This window comes from Salvelinus sp. IW2-2015, linkage group LG15 (assembly GCF_002910315.2).
Source record: "Salvelinus sp. IW2-2015 linkage group LG15, ASM291031v2, whole genome shotgun sequence".
Classification (NCBI taxonomy): Eukaryota; Metazoa; Chordata; class Actinopteri; order Salmoniformes; family Salmonidae; genus Salvelinus; species Salvelinus sp. IW2-2015.
Window position 1 is genome coordinate 63,443,081 of NC_036855.1, and position 24,054 is coordinate 63,467,134.

Genomic DNA, 24,054 nt, shown 5'->3' on the forward strand with positions numbered 1-24,054 from the left:
TGAGACTAACATCTGGTATGACTGCTGTTTTATTTTATTTATTTTTTATTTCACCTTTATTTAACCAGGTAGGCAAGTTGAGAACAAGTTCTCATCTATAATTGCGACCTGGCCAAGATAAAGCAAAGCAGTTCGACACATACAACAACACAGAGTTACACATGGAGTAAAACAAACATACAGTAAATAATACAGTAGGAAAATAAGTCTATATACGATGTGAGCAAATGAGGTGAGATAAGGGAGGTAAAGGCAAAAAAAGACCATGGTGGCGAAGTAAATACAATATAGCAAGTAAAACACTGGAATGGTAGATTTGCAGTGGAAGAATGTGCGAAGTAGAAATAGAAATAATGGGGTGCAAAGGAGCAAAATAAATAAATACAGGTAATTGTTTGGGCTAAATTATAGATGGGCTATGTACAGGTGCAGTAATCTGTGAGCTGCTCTGACAGCTGGTGCTTAAAGCTAGTGAGGGAGATAAGTGTTTCCAGTTTCAGAGATTGTTGTAGTTCATTCCAGTCATTGGCAGCAGAGAACTGGAAGGAGAGGCGGCCAAAGGAAGAATTGGTTTTGGGGGTGACCAGAGAGATATACCTGCTGGAGCGCGTGCTACAGGTGGGTACTGCTATGGTGACCAGCGAGCTGAGATAAGGGGGGACTTTACCTAGCAGGGTCTTGTAGATGACCTGGAGCCAGTGGGTTTGGCGACGAGTATGAAGCGAGGGCCAGCCAACGAGAGCGTACAGGTCACAGTGGTGGGTAGTATATGGGGCTTTGGTGACAAAACGGATGGCACTGTTGTGGCGAAATCCTGCACGGAGCCTTCACCGTGCGCTGCCACTTTAAGAGCGCATGAGCAGTAGGAAGGAGAAAATAAAAGAGCTCGTTCAGCTTTTTGGGGAGGAGCTCTTGGGTGGCGCGACAGTTTTGGTTGTGTGTGCCATGCTGCAGAGGTTTTTTGTTTGTCTTCAGCGTATGTGGTTGTACAGTGTTTGGATCAATCCTCGGTGTGATCGCTCGACGACGTGGTTGTTCTCATTTGGGACCGCGACGGTTATGGATCAAATGGATTAGTAGCAACATTGTTGCGAAGCGTTCAACTACAACCCAACACACCATCGGACAGTCAGATCGTACCCCTGCACCCTCAAGACCACAGCTAAGCCCTCTCTTGTTCCCTTTCTCTCTTTCTCTGCCCGCTATGTTCCAGTGCTTTACACTGCAACCGACTCTATTTTCCTAAATGCATTGAAGTTTCATTGGAGCTGGACTAGTGTGTATATGAACACCACACATTCATACCCTCTGCACTCCTCCCCTGGAAGAGAATACAAACTATTGCAAATCCTCTGTGTGATGACTGGGTTCATTCTTTATTGTATGAAGTTGCTGTTTATTTGCTCTGCCATTATTATTATATGAGGTATGCTTGGTGAGGTTACCAAGAATTGTGGAAGGACTGTGCTGTGATGTGGGATCTATAGGGTGTGTATTCTTTTTTCTCTCCGCTGGCTATCTGGTCAACAGGCTACACTCTAGGCAGTCTCTTCTGCTGATGTGTGTGGGTCTGGTAGTGGTACTCTCGCTGTTCTACTATTTTTMTTTCGGCATGGTTAATACCTGCCTTGCGCCCGAACAAAATCTTCTTTACCCTTCTCTAATTAATACCGCTACACTGTGATATACTGCATCCAATTTATTGAGTAGGGTATTGGAGGCTATTTTGTAAATCGCCTCCAAATACACAGGGGAGTGTGAGAATGTAGTGGCTGGTAACCGTACAACACCTGGAATGGTGACAGGCCGGTGGAGGAACACTGGAGAGTTTTGTGTGCGTACCCAGGGAAGGTGCTGTCCACCAAGTGGCGGGGTTGGTGGACAGTTCTGCTGAGACAGAACCTTTTATTTCCCTCACCAACTTTAAACATCTGCTATCTGAGCAGCTAACCGATTGCTGCAGCTGTACATAGTCCATCTGTAAACAGCCCACCCAATTTACCTACCTCATCCCCTTACTGTTTTTATTTATTTACTTTTCTGCTCTTTTGCACACCAGTATCTCTACTTGCACATGATTATCTGATGATTTATCACTCYAGTGTTAATCTGCTAAATTGTAATTATTCGCTCCTATGGCCTATTTATTGCCTACCTCCTCATGCCTTTTGCACACAATGTACATAGACTCATTTTTTTCCYTACTGTGTTATTGACTTGTTTATTGTTTACTCCATGTGTAACTCTGTGTTGTTGTCTGTTCACACTGCTATGCTTTATCTTGGCCAGGTCGCAGTTCTAAATGAGAACTTGTTCTCAACTAGCCTACCTGGTTAAATAAAGGTGCAAAAAAAAAAAAAAGGTGGTCTCCAGATCCTGGTTCACCCGCTCCGTTTGACCGTTGGACTGAGGGTGATATCCCAAGGACAGACTGGCTGATGACCCCAGAAGAGTACAGAATTCCCTCCAGAATCTGGAGGCAAACTGGGGGCCCCGGTCGGAGACGATGTCCAGAGGAAGTCCGTGAAGGCGGAAAARATTCTGAATGACTAACTGAGCAGTCTCAGTTGCTGACGAGGAATTTCTTTCCGGGCGCAGGTCGGACAAACTGCCACGAAGGTCCGAGTGTCAGCCTCCGCCGAGGGCCAACAAAATCCCCCTCTTCAAAAATTCTAGCGTTCGCTGCACTCCCGGGTGAGAGGGGAGACGCGACGAGTGAGCCCACTTAAGTACCTTGAACCGTGCCCCAATAGAGACAAAAAGTCTGTTAGGTGGACAGCCGTCTGGAACTGTCTCCCTACCATGCGCCTCCCTCACTACAGTCTCTATACCCCAGGACACCGGTGCGAGGATGAGCGACCTGGGGATGATGGATCCTACGCTGCCGATCCTCACTGGAGCTGGGAAACTGGCGAGAAAGGGCGTCCTGCTTCACGTTCTTAGACCCCGGACGATAAGATAACGTGAATCTGAACCGAGTGAGGAAGAGAGCCCAACGAGCCTGCCGGGGACTGAGGCGTTTAGCCTCCTGGATGTAGGCCAGGTTTCTTGTGGTCAGTCCAAACCGTAAAGGGGTGTTCCGAACCCTCCAACCAGTGCCGCCACTCCTCCAAAGCCAGTTTGACTGCAAGAAGCTACCGATTTCTGGCATCACGCCTGGAGAAGAAGGCACAGGGATGAAGCTTTTGGTTTTTAGTTGAGCGCTGAGACAGAACCACACCCACGCCAACGTCAGAGGCGTCCACCTCTACCACGAAGGGAAGAGAAGGATCCGCATGAACAAGAATGAGTGCAGAAGAAACCAACGTTTCAGGTCCTGGAACGCMTTCTGAGCAGCAGAGGTCCAGCATACATGCCCAGCCGAGCCCTTGGTGAGTGCTGTCAATGGCACAGCCACAGAACTAAAGTATCTCACAAATCTCCGGTAGAAATTAGCAAAACCCCCAAAAACGCTGGACTTGCTTGACAGTGCTGGGACGCGACCAGTTGACCATCGCTTCTACCTTTTGGGAGTCCATCCTTACACAGCCTTGAGACACAATGTAGCCCAGGAAGATATCTGAGGTACGTTAAACTCACACTTTTCGGCCTTCACGAACAAGTGATGAGAGAGGAGTCTGAAGGACATTGCGAGCATGTTGGATGTGTTCAACCATAGACCTGGAGAAGATGATGTCATCCAGGTACACAAACATGAACTGGTGAAGGAAGTTGCGCAGCACATCATTAACTAGGGCATGGAAAACAGCGGGAGCATTAGTCCAAACGGCATGGCCCGGGACTCATAATGTCCATTAGGGGTGTTGAACGCTGTCTTCCACTCGTCTCCCTGTCTGATGCGCACCAGATTGTACGCGTTCCCTAAATCCAATCTTGAGAAAATCGTAGCTTCCTGTAGTATCTCAAAAGCTGACAATATAAGAGGAAGAGGGTAACAGTTCTTGATGGTAATGTTATTCAAACCCCGGTAATCGATACAAGGACGTAATCCCCCATCCTTCTTCCCAACAAAAAAAACCCCGCTCCTGCAGGTGAAGTGGACTGCCGAATAAAATCAGCCGCCAGCACCTCCTTAAGATAACTGTTCATGGCTGCAGTCTCTGGACCTGAGTGAGAATACAGCCCTCCTCTCGGAGGAGTGGTGCCGGGCAGGAGGTCGATGGCACAATCGTAGGACCTGTGGAGGTAGTTCGCTGGCCCTTCGTTTGCTGAAATCCTGACCCAGATCCCAGTAATCCCGAGGTACACGGGAAAGATCAGGCTTGTCATCCCCAGTTGGGGGAACAGGAGAGTCAGAAGCCTCCAGACGAGCAGGGCCGGAAAGGGGTGGAGAGAGCTACTGGCAGGTGAACTGGCATGAAGGATTCCATCCCAGAACTCTTCCTGAGGGCCAGTCAATTTGAGGATTATGGGTGGAAAGCCACAGATGTTCAAGAACCAGGGGAAGCTCAGCGGATTCCACCAGATGTAACTGGATAAGCGCCACATGGTAATCCAGAACTCGTAGCTGAATAGGCATGGTGAGTTGCTTCACCTTCCCAGACCCTAGGGGTTGACCATCCAGCACAATGACCGACAATGGAATGTCCAGCTCAATGAGAGGCAGCCCCTGTTGGCGAGCTAATGTGCGATCTAGAAAACAGCCGGTAGCCCCAGAGTCTATGAAAGCAGGAATGTCCAACTGACCATTGTCCCACCGCAGGTTGGCCGGAAGCAAGGTGTGTACCATGTCGGCAGCTGGAGACTGTATCTGACTCGCCAGTATTCTCCCATCTACTGACGAGTCATCCCGTCAATGCTCGGCTGAGGGACCTTACAGATAATTGTATGTGTGGGGTACAGAGATGAGGTAATCATTAAAAAATTCTGTTAATACACTAATATTGCACACAGAGTGAGACCATGGAACTTATTTTGTGACTTGTTAAGCACTTTTTTACTACTGAACTTATTTAGGCTTGCCATAACAAAGTGGTTGAATACTTATTGACTCAAGGCATTTCAGCTTTTAATTTTGTATTAATTTGTAAAAATCTCTAAAAACATAATTCCAATTTCACATTATGGGGTATTGTGTGTAGGCCAGTGACACAAAATATAAATGTAAAACATTTGTAACACAACAAACTGGAAAAAGTCAAGGTGTGTGAATACTTTCTGAGGGCACTGTAGACATTCCTCAACAGCCTGGATGTCACGTATACTCCCTCTCCGGCGCTTGAGGTCGCCAGTCTGCTTATTATTACTCACACCTGTCACCATTGTTACTCGCACCAGCGTCTCATCAGACTCACCTGGACTYCATCACCTTCCTGATTACCTTCCMTATAACTGTCACTCACATTGGTTCTTTCCCTATGTGTTATTGACTGTTTGTGTTTCATGTATGTACGGTACTCGTGTTTCTTGTAATGTTCCATGTTCGTTTATTCATTAAATATTCACTCCCTGTACTTGCTTCCCAGCTTCTAGCGTACACCTTACAGAATAACGCCTCACCAAAGGGAAGCAACAACGATTTTACATTTTTGTATTCCTTTTTTACTGGTGACGTCGGGTCCAAGGGCCTCTGCTGAAGCAACGGGGGATACCGCAGCAGGCTCGTCAGGCTTCCATGCCTCAGCTGGCTCAACAGGTTCTCAATTCTTGGTTTTCCCATACCGAGGATGCCTCAGCTAGCTCGTCAGGCTCCCATGCCTCAGCTAGCTCGACAGGTTCACAAGACTCGGTTGGATCGGCAGGCTCCCATACCTCAGCCGGCTTCGACAGGTTCCGCGCCTCAGCAGAAGCGATCGGCCCGCTTTTGGTCCCCAGGACCGTCCCTCTGGTCGGCGTCCTGCGGCTGGAGTCGCGTGTCAGGGTGGGGTTACTGTCACGTATACTCCCTCTCCGGTGCACGAGGTCACCAGTCTATTATTACGCACACCTGTCACCATCGTTACGCGCAACAGCGCCTCATCAGACTCACCTGGACTCCATCACCTTCCTGATTACCTTCCTTATAACTGTCACTCCCTTTGGTTCTTTCCCTAGGCGTTATTGACTGTTTGTGTTTCATGTCTGTACGCTACTCGTGTTTCTTGTATTGTTCCATCTTCGTTTATTTATTAAATATTCACTCCCTGTAGTTGCTTCCCGACTCCTAGCGTACACGTTACACTGGGTCACACTTTTTTGGGGATAGTTCGGATTCATACTATCAACAAATGATCTATTGATAAGCAACTGCTTGCTAAGGTTACGGTCAGGGTTTAGTATAAGGGTAAGAGTTAAGGTTAGGGTTAGTAGTTAGTTAGTTGAAAATGTTACTGATAGTCTGTAGAGCATCTACAGATGGACTATCCAAATAAAGTGTTACCACAGCCTGTAATGAGTAGCCATGGATTCTGAACAGACTCGCAAAGGGATGTCACTGTTTCAGAGGAAGGAAAGGCACATCTGATGACCTTACTAAAACTTGTTTTTGTTCTCACTCAAAACTASGCAATAAGGGACTGAAATCAGTTTAGCTTGTGTCCTAATGAAACACAGTGGAAACAAAGGATTGGACTTTTTCAAACCAACGCTTTGAATGTATTCAGTCATACAAAAATGCAAACAGCAATATAAATGTATCTTGTCCAATGGGCTGCTTTTCAAATCACAAGAATGATATTAAATAATTTCAGTTCAATTTCAGGCCAATGGTGAGTTTGAAGGTAGGGTGTGTTAGTCTGAACTAGCTTGTAGGCCTATATCTGGAGACATCCGGAAGGGAAAACATGAGCTGCTGTTCTGGTTGAACCCCCCCGGCCAACAGATATAGTTATTCTCAAGATCTCAGTGTGTGTATCTGCAACCACCCACCCAACCTGAGTCAGCTAGCTGCCAATGATCATGACAGGTCTTGACAGGTTCGGTCATCCAATGGGAATCATTGACAGCAATCTGTTCCTGAGAAAGACTTCATGACACACAGTGCCACCCATAGAATCACATGATGAATTATGGGATCTCTACGGTGCCACCTTCCTGCATCACTTTGACAGGCCTTGGCATGGTCCCTACACTACTTTCCAGCTACCCGGATAAAGCACTAAATAAACTTCAGTTAGTGCTAAACACGACTGCTAGTGTAACAGGGTTATATTGGTGATTCCCCTTGCCACTTTATTGTTAAGCCAATGGGTTTTTGGTTTTAGCTTTGTCTTGCCGTCACCTACTCAACATGGCATCTTATTGGCTGGTTTGCGTAGCTTGCTTACGAGGGAGGATGTTTCAGTTAGAATCGTCCCAGTGAACAAGCACCAAACCAGCGGTAAGTTGTTGGTTGCAAAGCACTGTACATCAAAAGTGATTTTTATACTCCCAAGTGATGATTTAAGTGTACAATTTATATAAATGTGTTTGTAAATGTTATTCGAACATCACACATAAGATGCAGTGTTTTTTGGAGAATATTGGTTGTGCATTTTGGTTGTAAAGAATTCCCGCCAGTACTAGCTAGCAACTTACTGTGTCTGGTGGGGGGGGTTCATATATTTTGTACAGTGCGTGAGTGCAGAGTTGGATGGTGAGCCGTGCATTGCATGACGTGCAATTTTGTGCTGTTCCTATCAGGTACATTGTTAAAGATATTATATTGTATATTGTAATTGTATTATTTTGGTAACTACATGGCCCAGTGAACAAGCACCAAACCAGCGTGYGTGAGTGCAGAGTTGGATGGTGAGCCGTGCATTGCATGACGTGCAATTTTGTGCTGTTCCTATCAGAATAAATCTCCATGACTGGTGCTACACTTTGGAGTTCGTGTCGAGGATTGATTGTACACAACGCAAGAAAAGTACTGTTACACTAGAATCTTGACTAGAACCCAAAAATGTGATCATATTACTCCAGTGCTAGCCTCTCTACACTGGCGTCCTGTTAAGGCAAGGGGTGTTACTGCTAACCTACAAAGCATTAGGTAGGAGCAAGCCCATGTATCTTTCCGATTTGGTCCTGCCGTACATACCTACACGTASGCTACGGTCACAAGACGCAGGCCTCCTTACTGTTCCTAGAATTTCTAAGCAAACAGCTGGAGGCTGGGCTTTCTCCAACAGAGCTCCATTTTATATGGAATGGTCTGCCTATCCACGTGAGAGACGCAGACTCGGTCTCGACCTATAAGTCTTTATTGAAGACTCATCTCTTCAGTAGGTCCTATGATTGAGTGTAGTCTGGCCCAGGAGTGTGAAGGTGAATGGAAAGGCACTGGAGCAACGAACCGCCCTTACTGTCTCTGCCTGGCCGGTTGCCCTCTCTCCACTGGGATTCTCTGCCTCAAACCCTATTACAGGAGTTTACTGGTGCTCTTCCATGCCGTCCCTAGGAGGGGTGCGTCACTTGAGTGGATTGAGTCACTGACGTGATCTTCCTGTCCGGGTTGGCGCCCCCCCCCCTTGGGTTTGTGGCGTGGCGGAGATCTTCGAGGGCTATACTCTGCCTTGTCTCAGGATGGTAAGTTGGTGGTTGAAGATATATCCCTCTAGTGGTGTGGGGGCTGTGCTTTGGCAAAGTGGGTGGGGTTATATCCTGAATGCTTGGCCCTGTCCGGGGGTATCGTCGGACAGGGCCACAGTGTCTCCCGACCCCTCCTGTCTTAGCCTCCAGTATTTATGCTGTGAAGGTTTATGTGTCGGGGGGCTAAGGTCAGTCTGTTATATCTGGAGTATGTCTTATCCGGTGTCCCGTGTGAATTTAAGTATGCTCCCTCTAATTCTCTCTCTCTTTTTCTCTTTCTCTCTTTTTCTTTCTTTCTCCTTTATTTCTTTCTCTCTCTCGGAGGACCTGAGCCCTAGGACCATGCCTCAGGACTACCTGGCATGATGACTACTTGCTGTACCCAGTCCGCCTGATCGTTCTGCTGCTCCAGTTTCAACTGTTCTGTCTGCGGCTATGGAACCCTGATGTGTTCACCGGACGTGCTACCTGTCACAGACCTGCTGTTTTCAACTCTCTAGAGACAGCAGGAGCGGTAGAGATACTCTGAACGATTGGCTATGAAAAGCCAACTGACATTTACTCCTGAGGTGCTGACCTGTTGCACTCTCTACAACCACTGTGATTTATTATTATTTGACACTGCTGGTCATCTATGAACATTTGAACATCTTGGCCATGTTCTGTTATAATCTCCACCCGACACAGCCAGAAGAGGACTGGCCACCCCTCATAGCCTGGTTCCTCTCTARGTTTCTTCCTAGGTTYYGGCCTTTCTAGGGAGTTTTTCCTAGCCACTGTGCTTCTACACCTGCATTGCTTGCTGTTTGGGGTTTTAGGCTGGGTTTCTGTACACCACTTTGTGACATCAGCTGATGTAAGAATGGCTTTATAAATACATTTGATTGATTGATTGACTACATAATCAATGACAGCAGCCTGTTCATGAGAGAAAGTTAATAACATACAGTGCAGGCTATGCTAAGGTCAACACTTTTAACCCTCTGGTCCAACCACACACTCATACAAAATCTTCACCAAACAAAACCAGTACACTGACATCAAACCCATTGATATCACTAAAACAATTTTGGGCCCTGACAGTTTGTGATTCATTTAGACACATTTGGTTTAAAAATGTTCTCACATCTTCACTTCTAACCTAGCCTCTCCTCTTTGACACATCTTTCTCTCCGTCTTCATCACTATCCCATACTTCCATCTAAGTCGGGCCAGGGCGTGGAGTATTAGGGAAGGGTTAAATCAGGGGTGAGCCCTCAGAGCTCAGCACTTCTTAGTCTAAAACCACCACCTCCCTAAAAGACCTGAGATTTCAGGAAAAGAGAACAGACGAACTAGATCTAACTGAAGGTAGAAGGAATACTGAAAGAAGACAGAAAATATTTTAAACACTCTGGCAAAGGATACTTAAACCTATTATGATGGTGAGTCCCTTAATCTGACTATGCTGGGGTGTTTGGATTATCTGATGGGATAATGATACATGTAAGCCTTGTGAGAATCTAATTGTATCTTGCACCACGCTGTACCATGTACAGCRCCTACATTAGGTACCTACAACTGGGCATGGGTCAAAGATGGTAAGGTATGCAATGTTGGTTCAGAAGGAGATGACATGGTCTCAAATGATGTCCTGTCTTTTCATAGCTAATTAATAACTTCAATTCACATCAATTCAGTAGTGAGGGAAAAACAAGATAATACAGTATGCTGCCTGCCTTGGCCTAAAGCTAGAATCCTTCATTGAAACAATAACAAAACGGTCACCAGGCTTGTGTTGTGGTAAAAAGTCGAGGGATGGGCTTGGAGAAATATAACCACTCTCAAATTCATAGACAGAGCTATGGATGCAACGACTGACCATACACGACCTCAAAAGTATAGTTTTATTAAACACGTTTTGAGTCTATACAGTGTTTGTTTCCAGATTTATTTTGCATATTACCTATAATCAATTACAATATGACTGAAATWGTTTAGTTAGTCAAAAAGCAGATTTTCTGTGTTGAAATCGTGAGAGCGTACCCCAACAACAGAATATTGTGGGCAAATACCGGTCATTAAAAAGAATCATGCCAGTAGACCGCTGATTGGCAAGCATTGAGATAGCCTACAAGTTTGAGGTGGGGTTTTTGAAGTGTTTTATGCTTTGGCCACAAATACGAGTATATACGAGGATAGAATAAGTCAACAACATATGAGTTAACAGAATGTGAACTTTTACCATTTCGATTTTCACTGGAACAGTTCCTAGAAAGGTGTAGCAGGGTGATAGAAAGGTGTAGCAGGGTGATCTGCGTGCCTTTGGGAATTATTGAGTGCATGAGTCTGCCACTTTATACATAGGAGCTGGGCGTCATTTACACATGATAACGAACTAGGGACTCTATTTGATTGTCCTCCGTCAATTTTAAAGGATTGTTTCAATTTGTGGTTATCGCAATGAGTGCGACTGTTGCTTCAGAGAGCTGCTTACTGTCCGCCCTACAGCGCAACACCGCGGTCACCACTTATGCAGTCCCGTCCGATGTGCAGTTGGGACCGAGGGGTTCCATAATGGACGAGGTGGAAAGGGCTAAGAGGGTTCAACAACAAGTCTATTTGCGCCTCGCCGAAAAGAGGTATTCTACCCTCACACAGCTGAACGGCTTGAACAGCATTTCCCCAGGTGGGCAACTTATTTTACGTTTTAGCTTGTGTACCATTTTAGAAAATGTGAGGCATTTGTTTTTCAATTTAAAAGCACACACGAATTACCAGCGGTGTGTAGACCAGACCAAATACTCATGAAAAAAGTTGGAATTCTTTAAATTACACCCTTATGGAAGATGGCTCAACCCTACTCTTTCAACACAAGTCCAGTCCAAATATACTATGATCTGTTTTCCTTTGAYGTACAAAACATGTAAAGGGTCATTTTATCATTGGTAGCCTAAAGACTTGTCAATATTGATAGATTATTATTGTATTCTAATCAGTGAAACTAGTCCTTGTCTTGGCAGACTGGTCTTGCTGGTACCAGATGGATGGGGTTAGGGGCTTATAGTGTGGTGTGAGTAGTCAGATTAAGGTACAGCGGTTTCCCCTAAGACCACCTCCATCTAGGCTATATTACTCTCTCCTACATGCCATAAAAATGCGGCCCTGTGGGTGTTAGAGCCGATTTGGACATATTTGTATAAAAGACTGAACATACTGAGCTCCATGTACATTTGTGTAAATATATTAAATATTAATGTATATGATGAAATATTAGGTACGTACCTTTATGATTTATTTACCTGATTGAGATATATTMATTTGTTATTAGTGTAACTCAGTTTTTGGCCCCCCCTCTTGCCCATTCATTGTACTGTGTTAATAGTGTTAGTATAAAGGAAGGAAGTTGGGCCTTCGGGGGGAGGAGTCCTTGCTAGATGCGGGAGCGGTATAGTTTTTTGACCATACAGACATACAGAAATACAGACAGACAGGTCATATTATATTATGTATTTGCATTTCAAGTAATCTCTGCTTTAAGTTGATTGGAGAATACCTTTTTGTTAGATAAGAAGAATAAACATTTTTTGTTGCACCATATCCCTGGATCTCATTGAATGTTTGGCCGTTTGGAAACGTTKAGTGTGGACTGTATGCGTCCGAAACAACCCCGCTTCAGGCTTGGGCAGTGGCTATGGTAAAGAGGAAAGGAAGCCACTACAGTGGGTATTTCATAACATGCAGGGGCAAGGTAACACATCTGAGTGATCTGACCAATGGTCCTCACGCTCTGCAGTGATGGTGTCAACAGATGCTATGCCAAACCAGTAAAGCATTCAATCTGTCTTGCCAGATGCCAAACAGTAATTCTGTATATAAAAAGTTATTTAAACACAGATGCTTTTACACAGAAGATGTGATATTCTGAAAAAGCATAACATTTAGTCACAGCCAGGAAATATCACTGCATGTGGCAATGAACCATATTATGTGAGTGACACATTCCTTTTCATGGGTTTGTCATTCACATCTTACAAGGCTATGGCACCCGAGGCTTTAGATTTTAGCTGAAGTTTGATGCCTATACAGTATGAACAAGTAACGCGCTAAGTGACAGAAGATAAACTCAGCTAATTATTGAAGAAAGGGGTAGTATTTAGTCTCTGAGCTTTTGATCCTTGTGCTGACTGATTTAACACTTTTAAAGATTATTTCATGCCCAATACTATTAGAAGGAATATTTAGCTGGATTCCTCAAAATGGTTACACAGTTTGAGAATGTTTATTTTTTTAACACTAGAATGATATCCTCAGGTAGCTAGTTTAGTGGGCAATGTTTTGAGCATGTCAATTTCGGTTAGTTGACACTTTATGTGTCACGTTCTAAACCATATTTCTTGTGTGTTTTACTTGTTTTAGTGTTGGTCAGGACGTGAGCTGGGTGGGCATTCTATGTTGTGTGTCTAGTTTGTCTGTTTCTATGTTTGGCCTAATATGGTTCTCAATCAGAGGCAGGTGTTTTGTGTTGTCTCTGATTGGGAATCATATTTAGGTGGCTTGTTTTGTGTTGGGGTTTGTGGGTGGTTGTTTCCTGTCTTTGTGTTCATTTTCACCAGAGAGGACTGTTTMGGTTTGCCACGTTTGTTATTTTTGTATTGTTGTAAGTGTTCACAGTTTCGTTTATTAAACATGTTGAGCACTGGCTACGCTGCGTGTTGGTCCGATCCCTGCTACACCTTCTCTTCTCGTGAAGAGGAGGAAGGCTGCCGTTACATTATGACATTATTTTTTTACAGGATTAGGGAGGGAAATGATGCTCAGTACAGTATAATATGATAAAGTATAATGGTAGTTTTGAACTGCTAGTCATGGTGGATATTGATAACATAAAGCTCTGATTTAAAAAAGTGGGACCCTCCGATGGTTGGACACAAATGTTCCATACATTCAGCTCTTCGGAATGGGTTATCAGTAGCACCAAGCTGCTCAGCTCATGTTCTATTTTGGACAGGATTGGTTGGGTTGGGTTGGATATTGTGGTCAGATGGCGTCTCAGAAAGAWCTACGTGAAACCAACACATAAATCAGTCAGCTGCCTGTGTTTTGCAATGAGAACGCAAACAACTTGAGTTGGGAAAACTATACTGTTAATTATAGTGCTGTTATAAACTAATTAAGAACGTTTTTTTGATTGAAAACATACAGTGATACTAGGCCTATTTCACTCAGCAGTGAAGTACATGCCCAAAAATTGATCATATTCGTGTGTATAAGTAAAACTCATAATGGAGGGGATATTGGGRATATAATGCATAGTTTATTTGACAAAAGCTTATGTTATGGCAACTCCTATTCAAACTCAACAGGGGGCGATAATACTGTCTCAAATGACAAACAACATCATATTATCACACTGTTGCCATGGTGATACAGTCAAAACATACAGTGCTTGTATACACAGTAAGAMAATTGGATTTTTATGTCCTGTTATGCACTCTCTCACAAAACAAAGAGTCTCCCAAAGGTATACTACCCTGCTTGCTTAGTCCATCATTATCTTGTTTCTTCCCTCAATGTTTCTATATCTCAGTACAGTGCAACTCCAGTGTTAGGCTAATCCCCTGGGTGTGTGTTTACATTTCTACATGTTTGCTGCTTGTCTTGGTGTACAGCTGAGGCTGATATTGTTGTTGTTTTTCATGCACAAACATAGTAACCATGAGTCCAAATAGCAAAGAAAGTGGCAAGAATCTAATCAGAGTCATCATTTGTCACACTTTTTGGTAACAAGAACAGGTGCTTTGCAAGACAGGTTATAGCTTCATTAATATGTAATTAGACGAATTACGAAGTTGTAATCTCAGGAGAAAGTTGTGGTTGCATTCTGTCTAAGACAAAGTATTTCTCTATCCACATCAGTCGCAATTCCGCCTCGCTCCACAGGTAGTTTTACCATTTTCATTCATTTTCATTACAGTACAACGGTTTGATTTGTTTGATCTTAGCTAGCTACATAGCCGTCTTTGTATCAAAGATAATTGTGTAGTTATTGAGGTTATTGAGGTTCGCTAGCCAGCTATTTTCGTCCGAACGTAACAACGTAGTCAACACTGCTAGCTAGCCAGCTAGCCACCGAATAGCAGCATAGCAGCATAGCAGCATAGCGCAGCACTGGAGAAACGATTACATTACAACGGAACGACTTGATTAGTGTAGTGTTAGCTGGCTACACAGTTCTCTTGCTATCTTTGTATCTAAGAAATTTGTGTAGCTTAGAGTGGTTAGAGTAATTATTCGGTTAACTAGCCAGCTATTTCCGTAACGTAACGTAGTCACACTGCTAGCTAGCCAGCTAGCCACCGAATAGCAGCATAGCAGCTCTGGAGAAACGATTACATTACACGGAACGACTTGATTAGTGTAGTGTTAGCTGCTACATAGTTGTCTTTGCTATCTTTGTATCTAAGATAATTGTGTAGCTTAGAGTTGGTTAGAGTAATTATTCGGTTAACTAGCCAGCTATTTTCGTCCACCGCGCTGCGCTGCCGTCTCCTACCTAGTCAACACTGCTAGCTAACACTGCTAGTTAGCCAACTTCTACCGAATAGCAGCACTGTAAAACTCACACTACAACTTACATTACAACGGAACGACTTGATTAGCGTAGTGTTAGCTAGCTACATAGTTGTCTTTGCTGTCCTTGTATCCAAGATAATTGTGTAGTTTTTGAGAAATTGTCGAGGTTACCTAGCAGCTACACGTTCAAACAAAGTCAACAACGCAGCCACTGCTAGCCAGCCTACTTCACCGCCAGCAGTACTATATATTTTAGTCAATAAGATTTAGTCAATAAGAACTCCTGAACATTTGAGACGTGTAGTCCACTTGTCATTCTAATCTCCTTTGCATTAGCGTAGCCTCTTCTGTAGCCTGTCAACTATGTGTCTGTCTATCCCTCTTCTCTCCTCTCTGCACAGACCATACAAACGCTTCACACCGCGTGGCCGCCGCCATTCTAACCTGGTGGTTCCAGCGCGCACGACCCACGTGGAGTTCCAGGTCTCGGCAGCCTCTGGAACTGCCGATCTGCGGCCAACAAGGCAGAGTTCATCTCAGCCTATGCGTCCCTCCAGTCCCTCCACTTCTTGGCACTGACGGAAACATGGATTACCACTGACAACACTGCTACTCCTACTGCTCTCGCCTCGTCTGCCCACGTGTTCTCGCACACCCCGAGAGCTTCTGGTCAGCGGGGCGGTGGCACTGGGATCCTCATCTCTCCCAAGTGGACATTCTCTCTTTCTCCCCTGACCCATCTGTCTATCGCCTCCTTTGAATTCCATGCTGTCACAGTTACCAGCCCTTTCAAGCTTCAATCCTTATCATTTATCGCCCTCCAGGTTCCCTTGGAGAGTTCATCAATGAGCTTGACGCCCTGATAAGTTCCTTTCCTGAGGATGGCTCACCTCTCACAGTTCTGGGTGACTTTAACCTCCCCACGTCTACTTTGACTCATTCTCTCTGCCTCCTTCTTTCACTCTCTCTCCTCTTTTGACCTCACCCTCTCACCTTCCCCCCTACTCACAAGGCAGGCAATACGCTTGACCTCATCTTTACTAGATGCTGTTCTTCCACTAATCTCACTGCAACTTCCCTCCAAGTCTCCGACCACTACCTTGTATCCTTTTCCTCTCGCTCTCATCTAACACTTCCCACACTGCCCCTACTCGGATGGTATCGCGCCGTCCCAACCTTCGCTCTCTCTCCCCGCTACTCTCTCCTCTTCCATCCTATCATCTCTTCCTCTGCTCAAACCTTCTCCAACCTATCTCCTGATTCTGCCTCCTCAACCCTCCTCTCTCCCTTTCTGCATCCTTTGACTCTTCTATGTCCCCTCCTCCAGGCCGCTCGGTCCTCCCCTCCTGCTCGTGGCTCGACGACTCACTGCGAGCTCACAGAACAGGGCTCCGGGCAGCCGACGGAAATGGAGGAAAACTCGCCTCCCTGCGGACCTGGCATCCTTTCACTCCCTCCTCTCTACATTCTCCTCTTCTGTCTCTGCTGCTAAAGCCACTTTCTACCACTCAAATTCCAAGCATCTGCCTCTAACCTAGGAAGCTCTTTGCCACCTTCTCCTCCCTCCTGAATCCTCTCCCCCTCCTCCCCCCTCCTCCCTCTCTGCGGATGACTTCGTCAACCATTTTGAAAAGAAGGTCCGACACATCCGATCCTCGTTTGCTAAGTCAAACGACACCGCTGGTTCGTGCTCACACTGCCCTACCCTGTGCTTTGACCTCTTTCTCCCCTCTCTCTCCAGATGAAATCTCGCGTCTTGTGACGGCCGGCCGCCCAACAACCTGCCCGCTTGACCCTATCCCCTCCTCTCTTCTCCAGACCATTCCGGAGACCTTCTCCCTTACCTCACCTCGCTCATCAACTCATCCTGACCGCTGGCTACGTCCCTTCCGTCTTCAAGAGAGCGAGAGTTGCACCCCTTCTGAAAAAACTACACTCGATCCTCCGATGTCAACAACTACAGACCAGTATCCCTTCTTCTTTTCTCTCCAAAACTCTTGAACGTGCCGTCCTTGGCCAGCTCTCCTGCTATCTCTCTCAGAATGACCTTCTTGATCCAAATCAGTCAGGTTTCAAGACTAGTCATTCAACTGAGACTGCTCTCTCGTGTCACGGAGGCGCTCCGCACTGCTAAAGCTAACTCTCTCTCCTCTGCTCTCATCCTTCTAGACCTATCGGCTGCCTTGATACTGTGAACCATCAGATCCTCCTCTCCACCCTCTCCGAGCTGGGCATCTCCGGCGCGGCCACACTTGGATTGCGTCCTACCTGACAGGTCGCTCCTACCAGGTGGCGTGGCGAGAATCTGTCTCCGCACACGTGCTCTCACCACTGGTGTCCCCAGGGCTCTGTTCTAGGCCCTCTCCTATTCTCGCTATACACCAAGTCACTTGGCTCTGTCATATCCTCACATGGCCTCTCCTATCATTGCTATGCAGACGACACACAATTAATCTTCTCCTTTCCCCCCTCTGATAACCAGGTGGCGAATCGCATCTCTGCATGTCTGGCAGACATATCAGTGTGGATGACGGATCACCACCTCAAGCTGAACCTCGGCAAGACGGAGCTGCTCTTCCTCCCGGGGAAGGACTGCCCGTTCCATGATCTCGCCATCACGGTTGACAACTCCATTGTGTCCTCCTCCCAGAGCGCTAAGAACCTTGGCGTGATCCTGGAAAACACCCTGTCGTTCTCAACTCACATCAAGGCGGTGACCCGTTCCTGTAGGTTCATGCTCTACAACATTCGCAGAGTACGACCCTGCCTCACACAGGAAGCGGCGCAGGTCCTAATCCAGGCACTTGTCATCTCCCGTCTGGATTACTGCAACTCGCTGTTGGCTGGCTCCCTGCCTGTGCCATTAAACCCCTAAAACTCATCCAGAACGCCGCAGCCCGTCTGGTGTTCAACCTTCCCAAGTTCTCTCACGTCACCCCGCTCCTCCGCTCTCTCCACTGGCTTCCAGTTGAAGCTCGCATCCGCTACAAGACCATGGTGCTTGCCTACGGAGCTGTGAGGGAACGGCACCTCCGTACCTTCAGGCTCTGATCAGGCCCTACACCCAACAAGGGCACTGCGTTCATCCACCTCTGGCCTGCTCGCCTCCCTACCTCTGAGGAAGTACAGTTCCCGCTCAGCCCAGTCAAAACTGTTCGCTGCTCTGGCACCCCAATGGTGGAACAAACTCCCTCACGACGCCAGGTCAGCGGAGTCAATCACCACCTTCCGGAGACACCTGAAACCCACCTCTTTAAGGATACCTAGGATAGGATAAAGTAATCCTCCTAACCCCCCCCCCCCCTCCCCTAAAAGAGTTAGATGCACTATTGTAAAGTGGTTGTTCCACTGGATATCATAAGGTGAATGCACAAATTTGTAAGTCGCTCTGGATAAGAGCGTCTGCTAAATGACTTAAATGTAAATGTAATGTAGACCATGGTGGCACAATGGGATTTAACACGTACAACCCCGGATTCAGCTCTAAGTCAATGGTGTATAACACAGGGAGTAGGACTATGAAGGTGAGTACTGTAGGACTTCATATTTTCTAATGTTTAGTTGTGTTTATTTTTGCCTTCATGATAAACCCTAATCTAACAGCCCCAAAGTCCTGCTTTTCTAGCTGATTGCCATGCCACCTTTGTTCCTTATCTAAACCAGGAGAGATATGTGTTAAAAAAAGAAGCTCCACAGTCCTACCACAGTGGCACACTTCACAGCTGCACCCTCACAGCACATACATGCAGTATTTCACAGGGTCCTACCCTAACTATGTTTAGATGAGACACAGGAACAAAAATCTCTGGACAGGATTCTACTCCCCAAAGAGTCTAAAAACATCTTACCCATTACCTAATTTTTAGACTAGACAGTTCGGCCAATGTTTGCTTTTTGGGGATTATTATAGTGTAGATAGTTAAGTGTAACAGTGTCCTCTCTGTATGTCCTCTAGATGCCCACAGCATCCCAGCAGTACTTGGGAGGTGGGTACAGATACAGAATCAGCCAGCCTCCAGTCAACACTGGCTACCTCCACCATGACGACATCCAGCTGGGTGGCTACCAGACCAGCCGGACGAGGACCACCAGGTCCAGATCAGTTTGTCAGGCTGACCAAGAGGCAGTGGTCCAGGGTGTGTACTTCATTGCCCAAAATGGAATTTACTGTTTAAACTAAACTGAGTTCTCCATGCTCTTATCAAAAATCCATTGTAATATATAATTTGTTGTCTTGTTATGGCTTAGTAAGTCAGCCTGATAGTCATATAGACTGGCCCACCCTGTCGACAGGTGCGTCTGCTGAAGGGTGTCCCAGCCCTGGTGCAGCTCTTCAGCAGTGACAGCCAGGAGGTCCAGCGCTACGCTACAGGCGCTACACGCAACCTCATCTATGAGAACATGGACAACAAGGCGGCCCTCATTGAGGCTGGGGGAGTAGCCAAGCTCATCAGTGTCCTGAACGAACCAGATGAGGAGCTTCACAAGAACATCACTGGTAAGATCATCTATATACTTTAACAATCAGCTTGGATCTCAAACTAAGTTACAATTTTAAAGTTCAAGGAAATACTGTGTCAGYATGAGAGCAACAAAAGCAAAACAGTCAAAGTGACATGTCCCCAATCAGAGATTCAAATAAACACTTTCTTTCAATTAGTCCAACATAAAGTTAAWAAAGTTTAAATCCCAAATAGAATATATTTTTAGTAGTGATGGATACCGATATGGAAAATCTATTTCAATGCCATTTGCTTTTTTTCTAACCAATATCAATATCCTATCAGTTTTATGAATAACATTGCTACTGTGTGAATGATTTATTTTCTGTTTACTTCTACGGCTTTGAGAAGTCCAGACAAATGACATTTGGGCGGGGGGAAGCCAACCCAGCTCCTTCATTTATTGAATCAGATGGCTCATTCATCACATAGCCCACTGATATTGCAAACTACTTTAATTACTTTTTCATTGGCAAGATAGCAAAYTTAGGGATGACATGCCAGCAACAAATGCTGACACTATATATCCAAGTATATCGGACCAAATTATGAAAGACAAGAATTGTACTTTTGCATTCCATGAAGTCAGTGTGGAAGAGGTGAAAAAATGGTTGTTGTCTATCAACAATGACAAGCCACTGGGGTCTGACAATCTAGATGGAAAATTACTGAGGATAATAGCAGACGATATTGCCACTCCTATTTGCCACATCTTCAATTTAAGCCTACTAGAGAGTATGTGCCCTCAGGCCTGGAGGGAAGCTAAAGTCATTCCACTACCCAAGAATAGTAAAGCCCTCTTTACTGGCTCAAATAGCCGACCAGCCTGTTACCAACTAGAGGTTGACCGATTAATCGTAATGGCCGATTAATTAGGGCCGATTTCAAGTTTTCATAACAATCGGTATTTTTGGACACCGATTTGGCCGATTAAAAAAGAAAATATATAAATAATTTTTTTACACCTTTATTTAACTAGGCAAGTCAGTTAAGAACACATTCTTATTTTCAATGACGGCCTAGGAACGGTGGGTTAACTGCCTTGTTCAGGGGCAGAATGACAGATTTTTACCTTGTCAGCTCGGGGATTCAATCTTGCAACCTTACAGTTAACTAGTCCAACGCTCTAACCACCAGATTACATTGCACTCCACAAGGAGACTGCCTGTTACGCGAATGCAGTAAGAAGCCAAGGTAAGTTGCTAGCTAGCATTAAACTTATCTTATAAAAAACAATCAATCAATCATAATCACTAGTTAACTACACATGGTTGATGATATTACTAGTTTATCTAGCGTGTCCTGCGTTGCATATAATCGATGCGGTGCGTAATCGCGAAAAAGGACTGTGTTGCTCCAATGTGTACCTGATCATAAACATCAATGGCTTTACTTAAAATCAATACACAAGTATATATTTTTAAACCTGCATATTTAGTTAATATTGTCTGCTAACCTGGCTCGTTGCGAACTCTGTGAAGACGATTTCTTCCTAACAAAGACAGCCAACTTCGCCAAACGGGGGATGATTTAACAAAAGCGCATTTGCGAAAAAAGCACAATCGTTGCACGACTGTACCTAACCATAAACATCAATGCCTTTCTTAAAATCAATACACAGAAGTATATATTTTTAGACCTGCATATTTTGCTAAAAGAAATCCAGGTTAGCAGGCAATAATATAATAATATAATAATTTCCAGATGAAATTGTGTCACTTCTCTTGCGTTCATTGCACGCAGAGTCAGGGTATATGCAAAAGTTTGGGCCGCCTAATTTGCCAGAATTTTACGTAATTATGACATAACATTGAAGGTTGTGCAATGTGACAGGAATATTTAGACTTATGGATGCCACCCGTTAGATTAAATACGGAACGGTTCCGTATTTCACTGAAAGAATAAACGTCTTGTTTTCGAGATGATAATTTCMGGATTTGACCATATTAATGACCTAAGGCTCGTATTTCTGTGTGTTATTATGTTATAACTAAGTCTATGATTTGATAGAGCAGTCTGACTGAGCAATGGTAGGCACCAGCAGGCTCATAAGCATTCATTCAAACAGCACTTTCGTGCGTTTTGCCAGCAGCTCGTCGCTGTGCTTCAAGCATTGAGCTGCTTATGACTTCAAGCCTATCAACTCCCGAGATTAGGCTGGACTAACCGATGTGAAATGGCTAGCTAGTTAGCGGGGTGTGCGCTAATAGCGTTTCAAACGTCACTCGCATCACTCGCTCTGAGACTTGGAGTGGTTGTTCCCCTTGCTCTGCAAGGGCCGCGGCTTTTGTGGAGCGATGGGTAACGCTGCTTCGAGGGTGGCTGTTGTCGATGTGTTCCTGGTTCGAGCCCAGGTACGGGCGAGGAGAGGGACGGAAGCTAYACTGTTACTGGCAATACTAAAGTGCCTATAAGAACATCCAATTGTCAAAGGTATATKAAATACAAATCGTATAGAGAGAAATTGTCCTATAATTCCTATAATAACTACAACCTAAAACTTCTTACCTGGGAATATTGAAGACTCCTGTTAAAAGGAACCACCAGCTTTCATATGTTCTCATGTTCTGAGCAAGGAACTTAAACGTTAGCTTTTTTACATGGCACATATTGCACTTTTATTTTCTTCTCCAACACTTTGTTTTTGCATTATTTAAACCAAATTGAACATGTTTAATTTTATTTGAGGCTAAATAGATTTTATTGATGTATTATATTAAGTTAAAATAAGTGTTCATTCAGTATTGTTGTAATTGTCATTATTAGAAAAAGAAAAAAAAAGAAATCGGCCGATTAATCGATATCGGCTTTTTTTGGTCCTCCAATAATCGGTATCGGTATCGGCTTTGAAAAATCATAATCGGTCGATCTCTATTACCAACCCTTAGTAAACTTCTACATTTTTTGACCAGATACAATGCAATTTCACAGTAAATAAATTGACAACAGAATTTCAGCATGCTTATAGGGAAGGACACAAGCATAGCACTTACACAAATGACTGATGATTGGCTGAGAGAAATTGATGATCAAATTATTGTGTGGGCTGTCTTGTTAGACTTCAGTGCAGCTTTTTACATTATTGATCATAGTCTGCTGCTGGAAAAACGTATGTGTTATGGCTTTACACCCCCTGCTATAATGTGGATAAAGAGTTACTTGTCTAACAGAACACAGAGGGTGTTCTTTAATGGAAGCCACTCAAATATAATACAGTTAGAATCAGGAATAGCTGTTACCCAAGGCAACCCAAGGTAGCTGTTTAGGCCCCTTGCTTTTTTCAATTTTTACTAACGACATGCCACTGACTTTGAGTAAAGCCAGAGTGTCTACGTATGCTGATGACTCAACATTATACACGTTAGCTATGACAGCGACTGAAATACTCAACAAAGAGCTGCAGTTAGTTTCAGAGTGGGCAGTAAGGAATAAGTTAGCCCAAAATATTTCTAAAACTAAAAGCAATGTATTTGGAACAAAACACTCACTAAACCCTAAACCTCAACCAAATCTTGTGGAAATTGAGAAAGTTGAGATGACTAAAACTGCTTGAAGTAACAACACTATTAACAAGGCAGGTCCTACAGGCCCAAGTTTTGTCGCACCTTGACCTCTGTTCAGTCGTATGGTAGGTGCCACAAAAAAGGACTTAGGAAAATTGCAATTGGCTCAGTAAAGGGCAGCACGGCTGGGCCTTGGATGTACACAGAGAGCTAATATTAATAATATGCATGTCAATTTCWCCTGGCTGAAAGTGGAGGAGAGATTGACTTCATCACTACTTTTATTTACCCGAGCTGTCTGCCTAAACTACTGGCACACAGCTCGGACACCCATGCATACCCCACAAGACATGCCACAAGAGGTCTCTTCACAGTCTCCAGAACAGACTATGGGAGGCACACAGTACTACATAGAGCCATGACTACATGGAACTCTATTCCACATCAAGTACCTGACGCAAGCAGTAAAATTTGATTTAAAAAACAGATCAAAAACACCTTATGGAACAGCGGGGACTGAAGCAACACAAATATTGGCGCACACACACACACACACACACACACGATACATACACATGGATTTAGTACTGTAGATATGTGGTAGTGGTGGAGTAGGGGGCTGAGGGCACACAGTGTGTTGTGAAATCTGTGAATGTATTGTAATGTTTTTAAAATTAGCCTAAAAATGTGTGTTGGGCAACAATATTGATAATTAAATTTTATATCAATATCTGTTTTTGCTTGCTGTTACCTTACACAATTATGTAAAAACAAAACATACATTACTATTTGTGCAAGCACAAAACTCTCTCAACTTAACCTCCTGCTGATGGGGATCAACTGGCTTTTCATTGTATCCAAAGTGGTTAGGTAGGTTAAACCCGTAGAAATATCACACAGCAAGCAGTTTGTATTTGTATTTATTATGGATGCCCATTAATTGCTGCCAAAGCAGCAGCTACTCTTCCTGATGTCGAGCAAAATTAAGGCAGTTTATACAATTTTTA

General features: G+C 44.5%; 1 pseudogene; it reads left to right on the top strand.

Annotated features, from left to right (window-relative positions):
* The first annotated feature begins 10,828 nt into the window (after positions 1–10,828).
* Positions 10,829–24,054, top strand: part of LOC111974462 (plakophilin-3-like) — a 19,494-nt pseudogene continuing 6,268 nt past the window's right edge.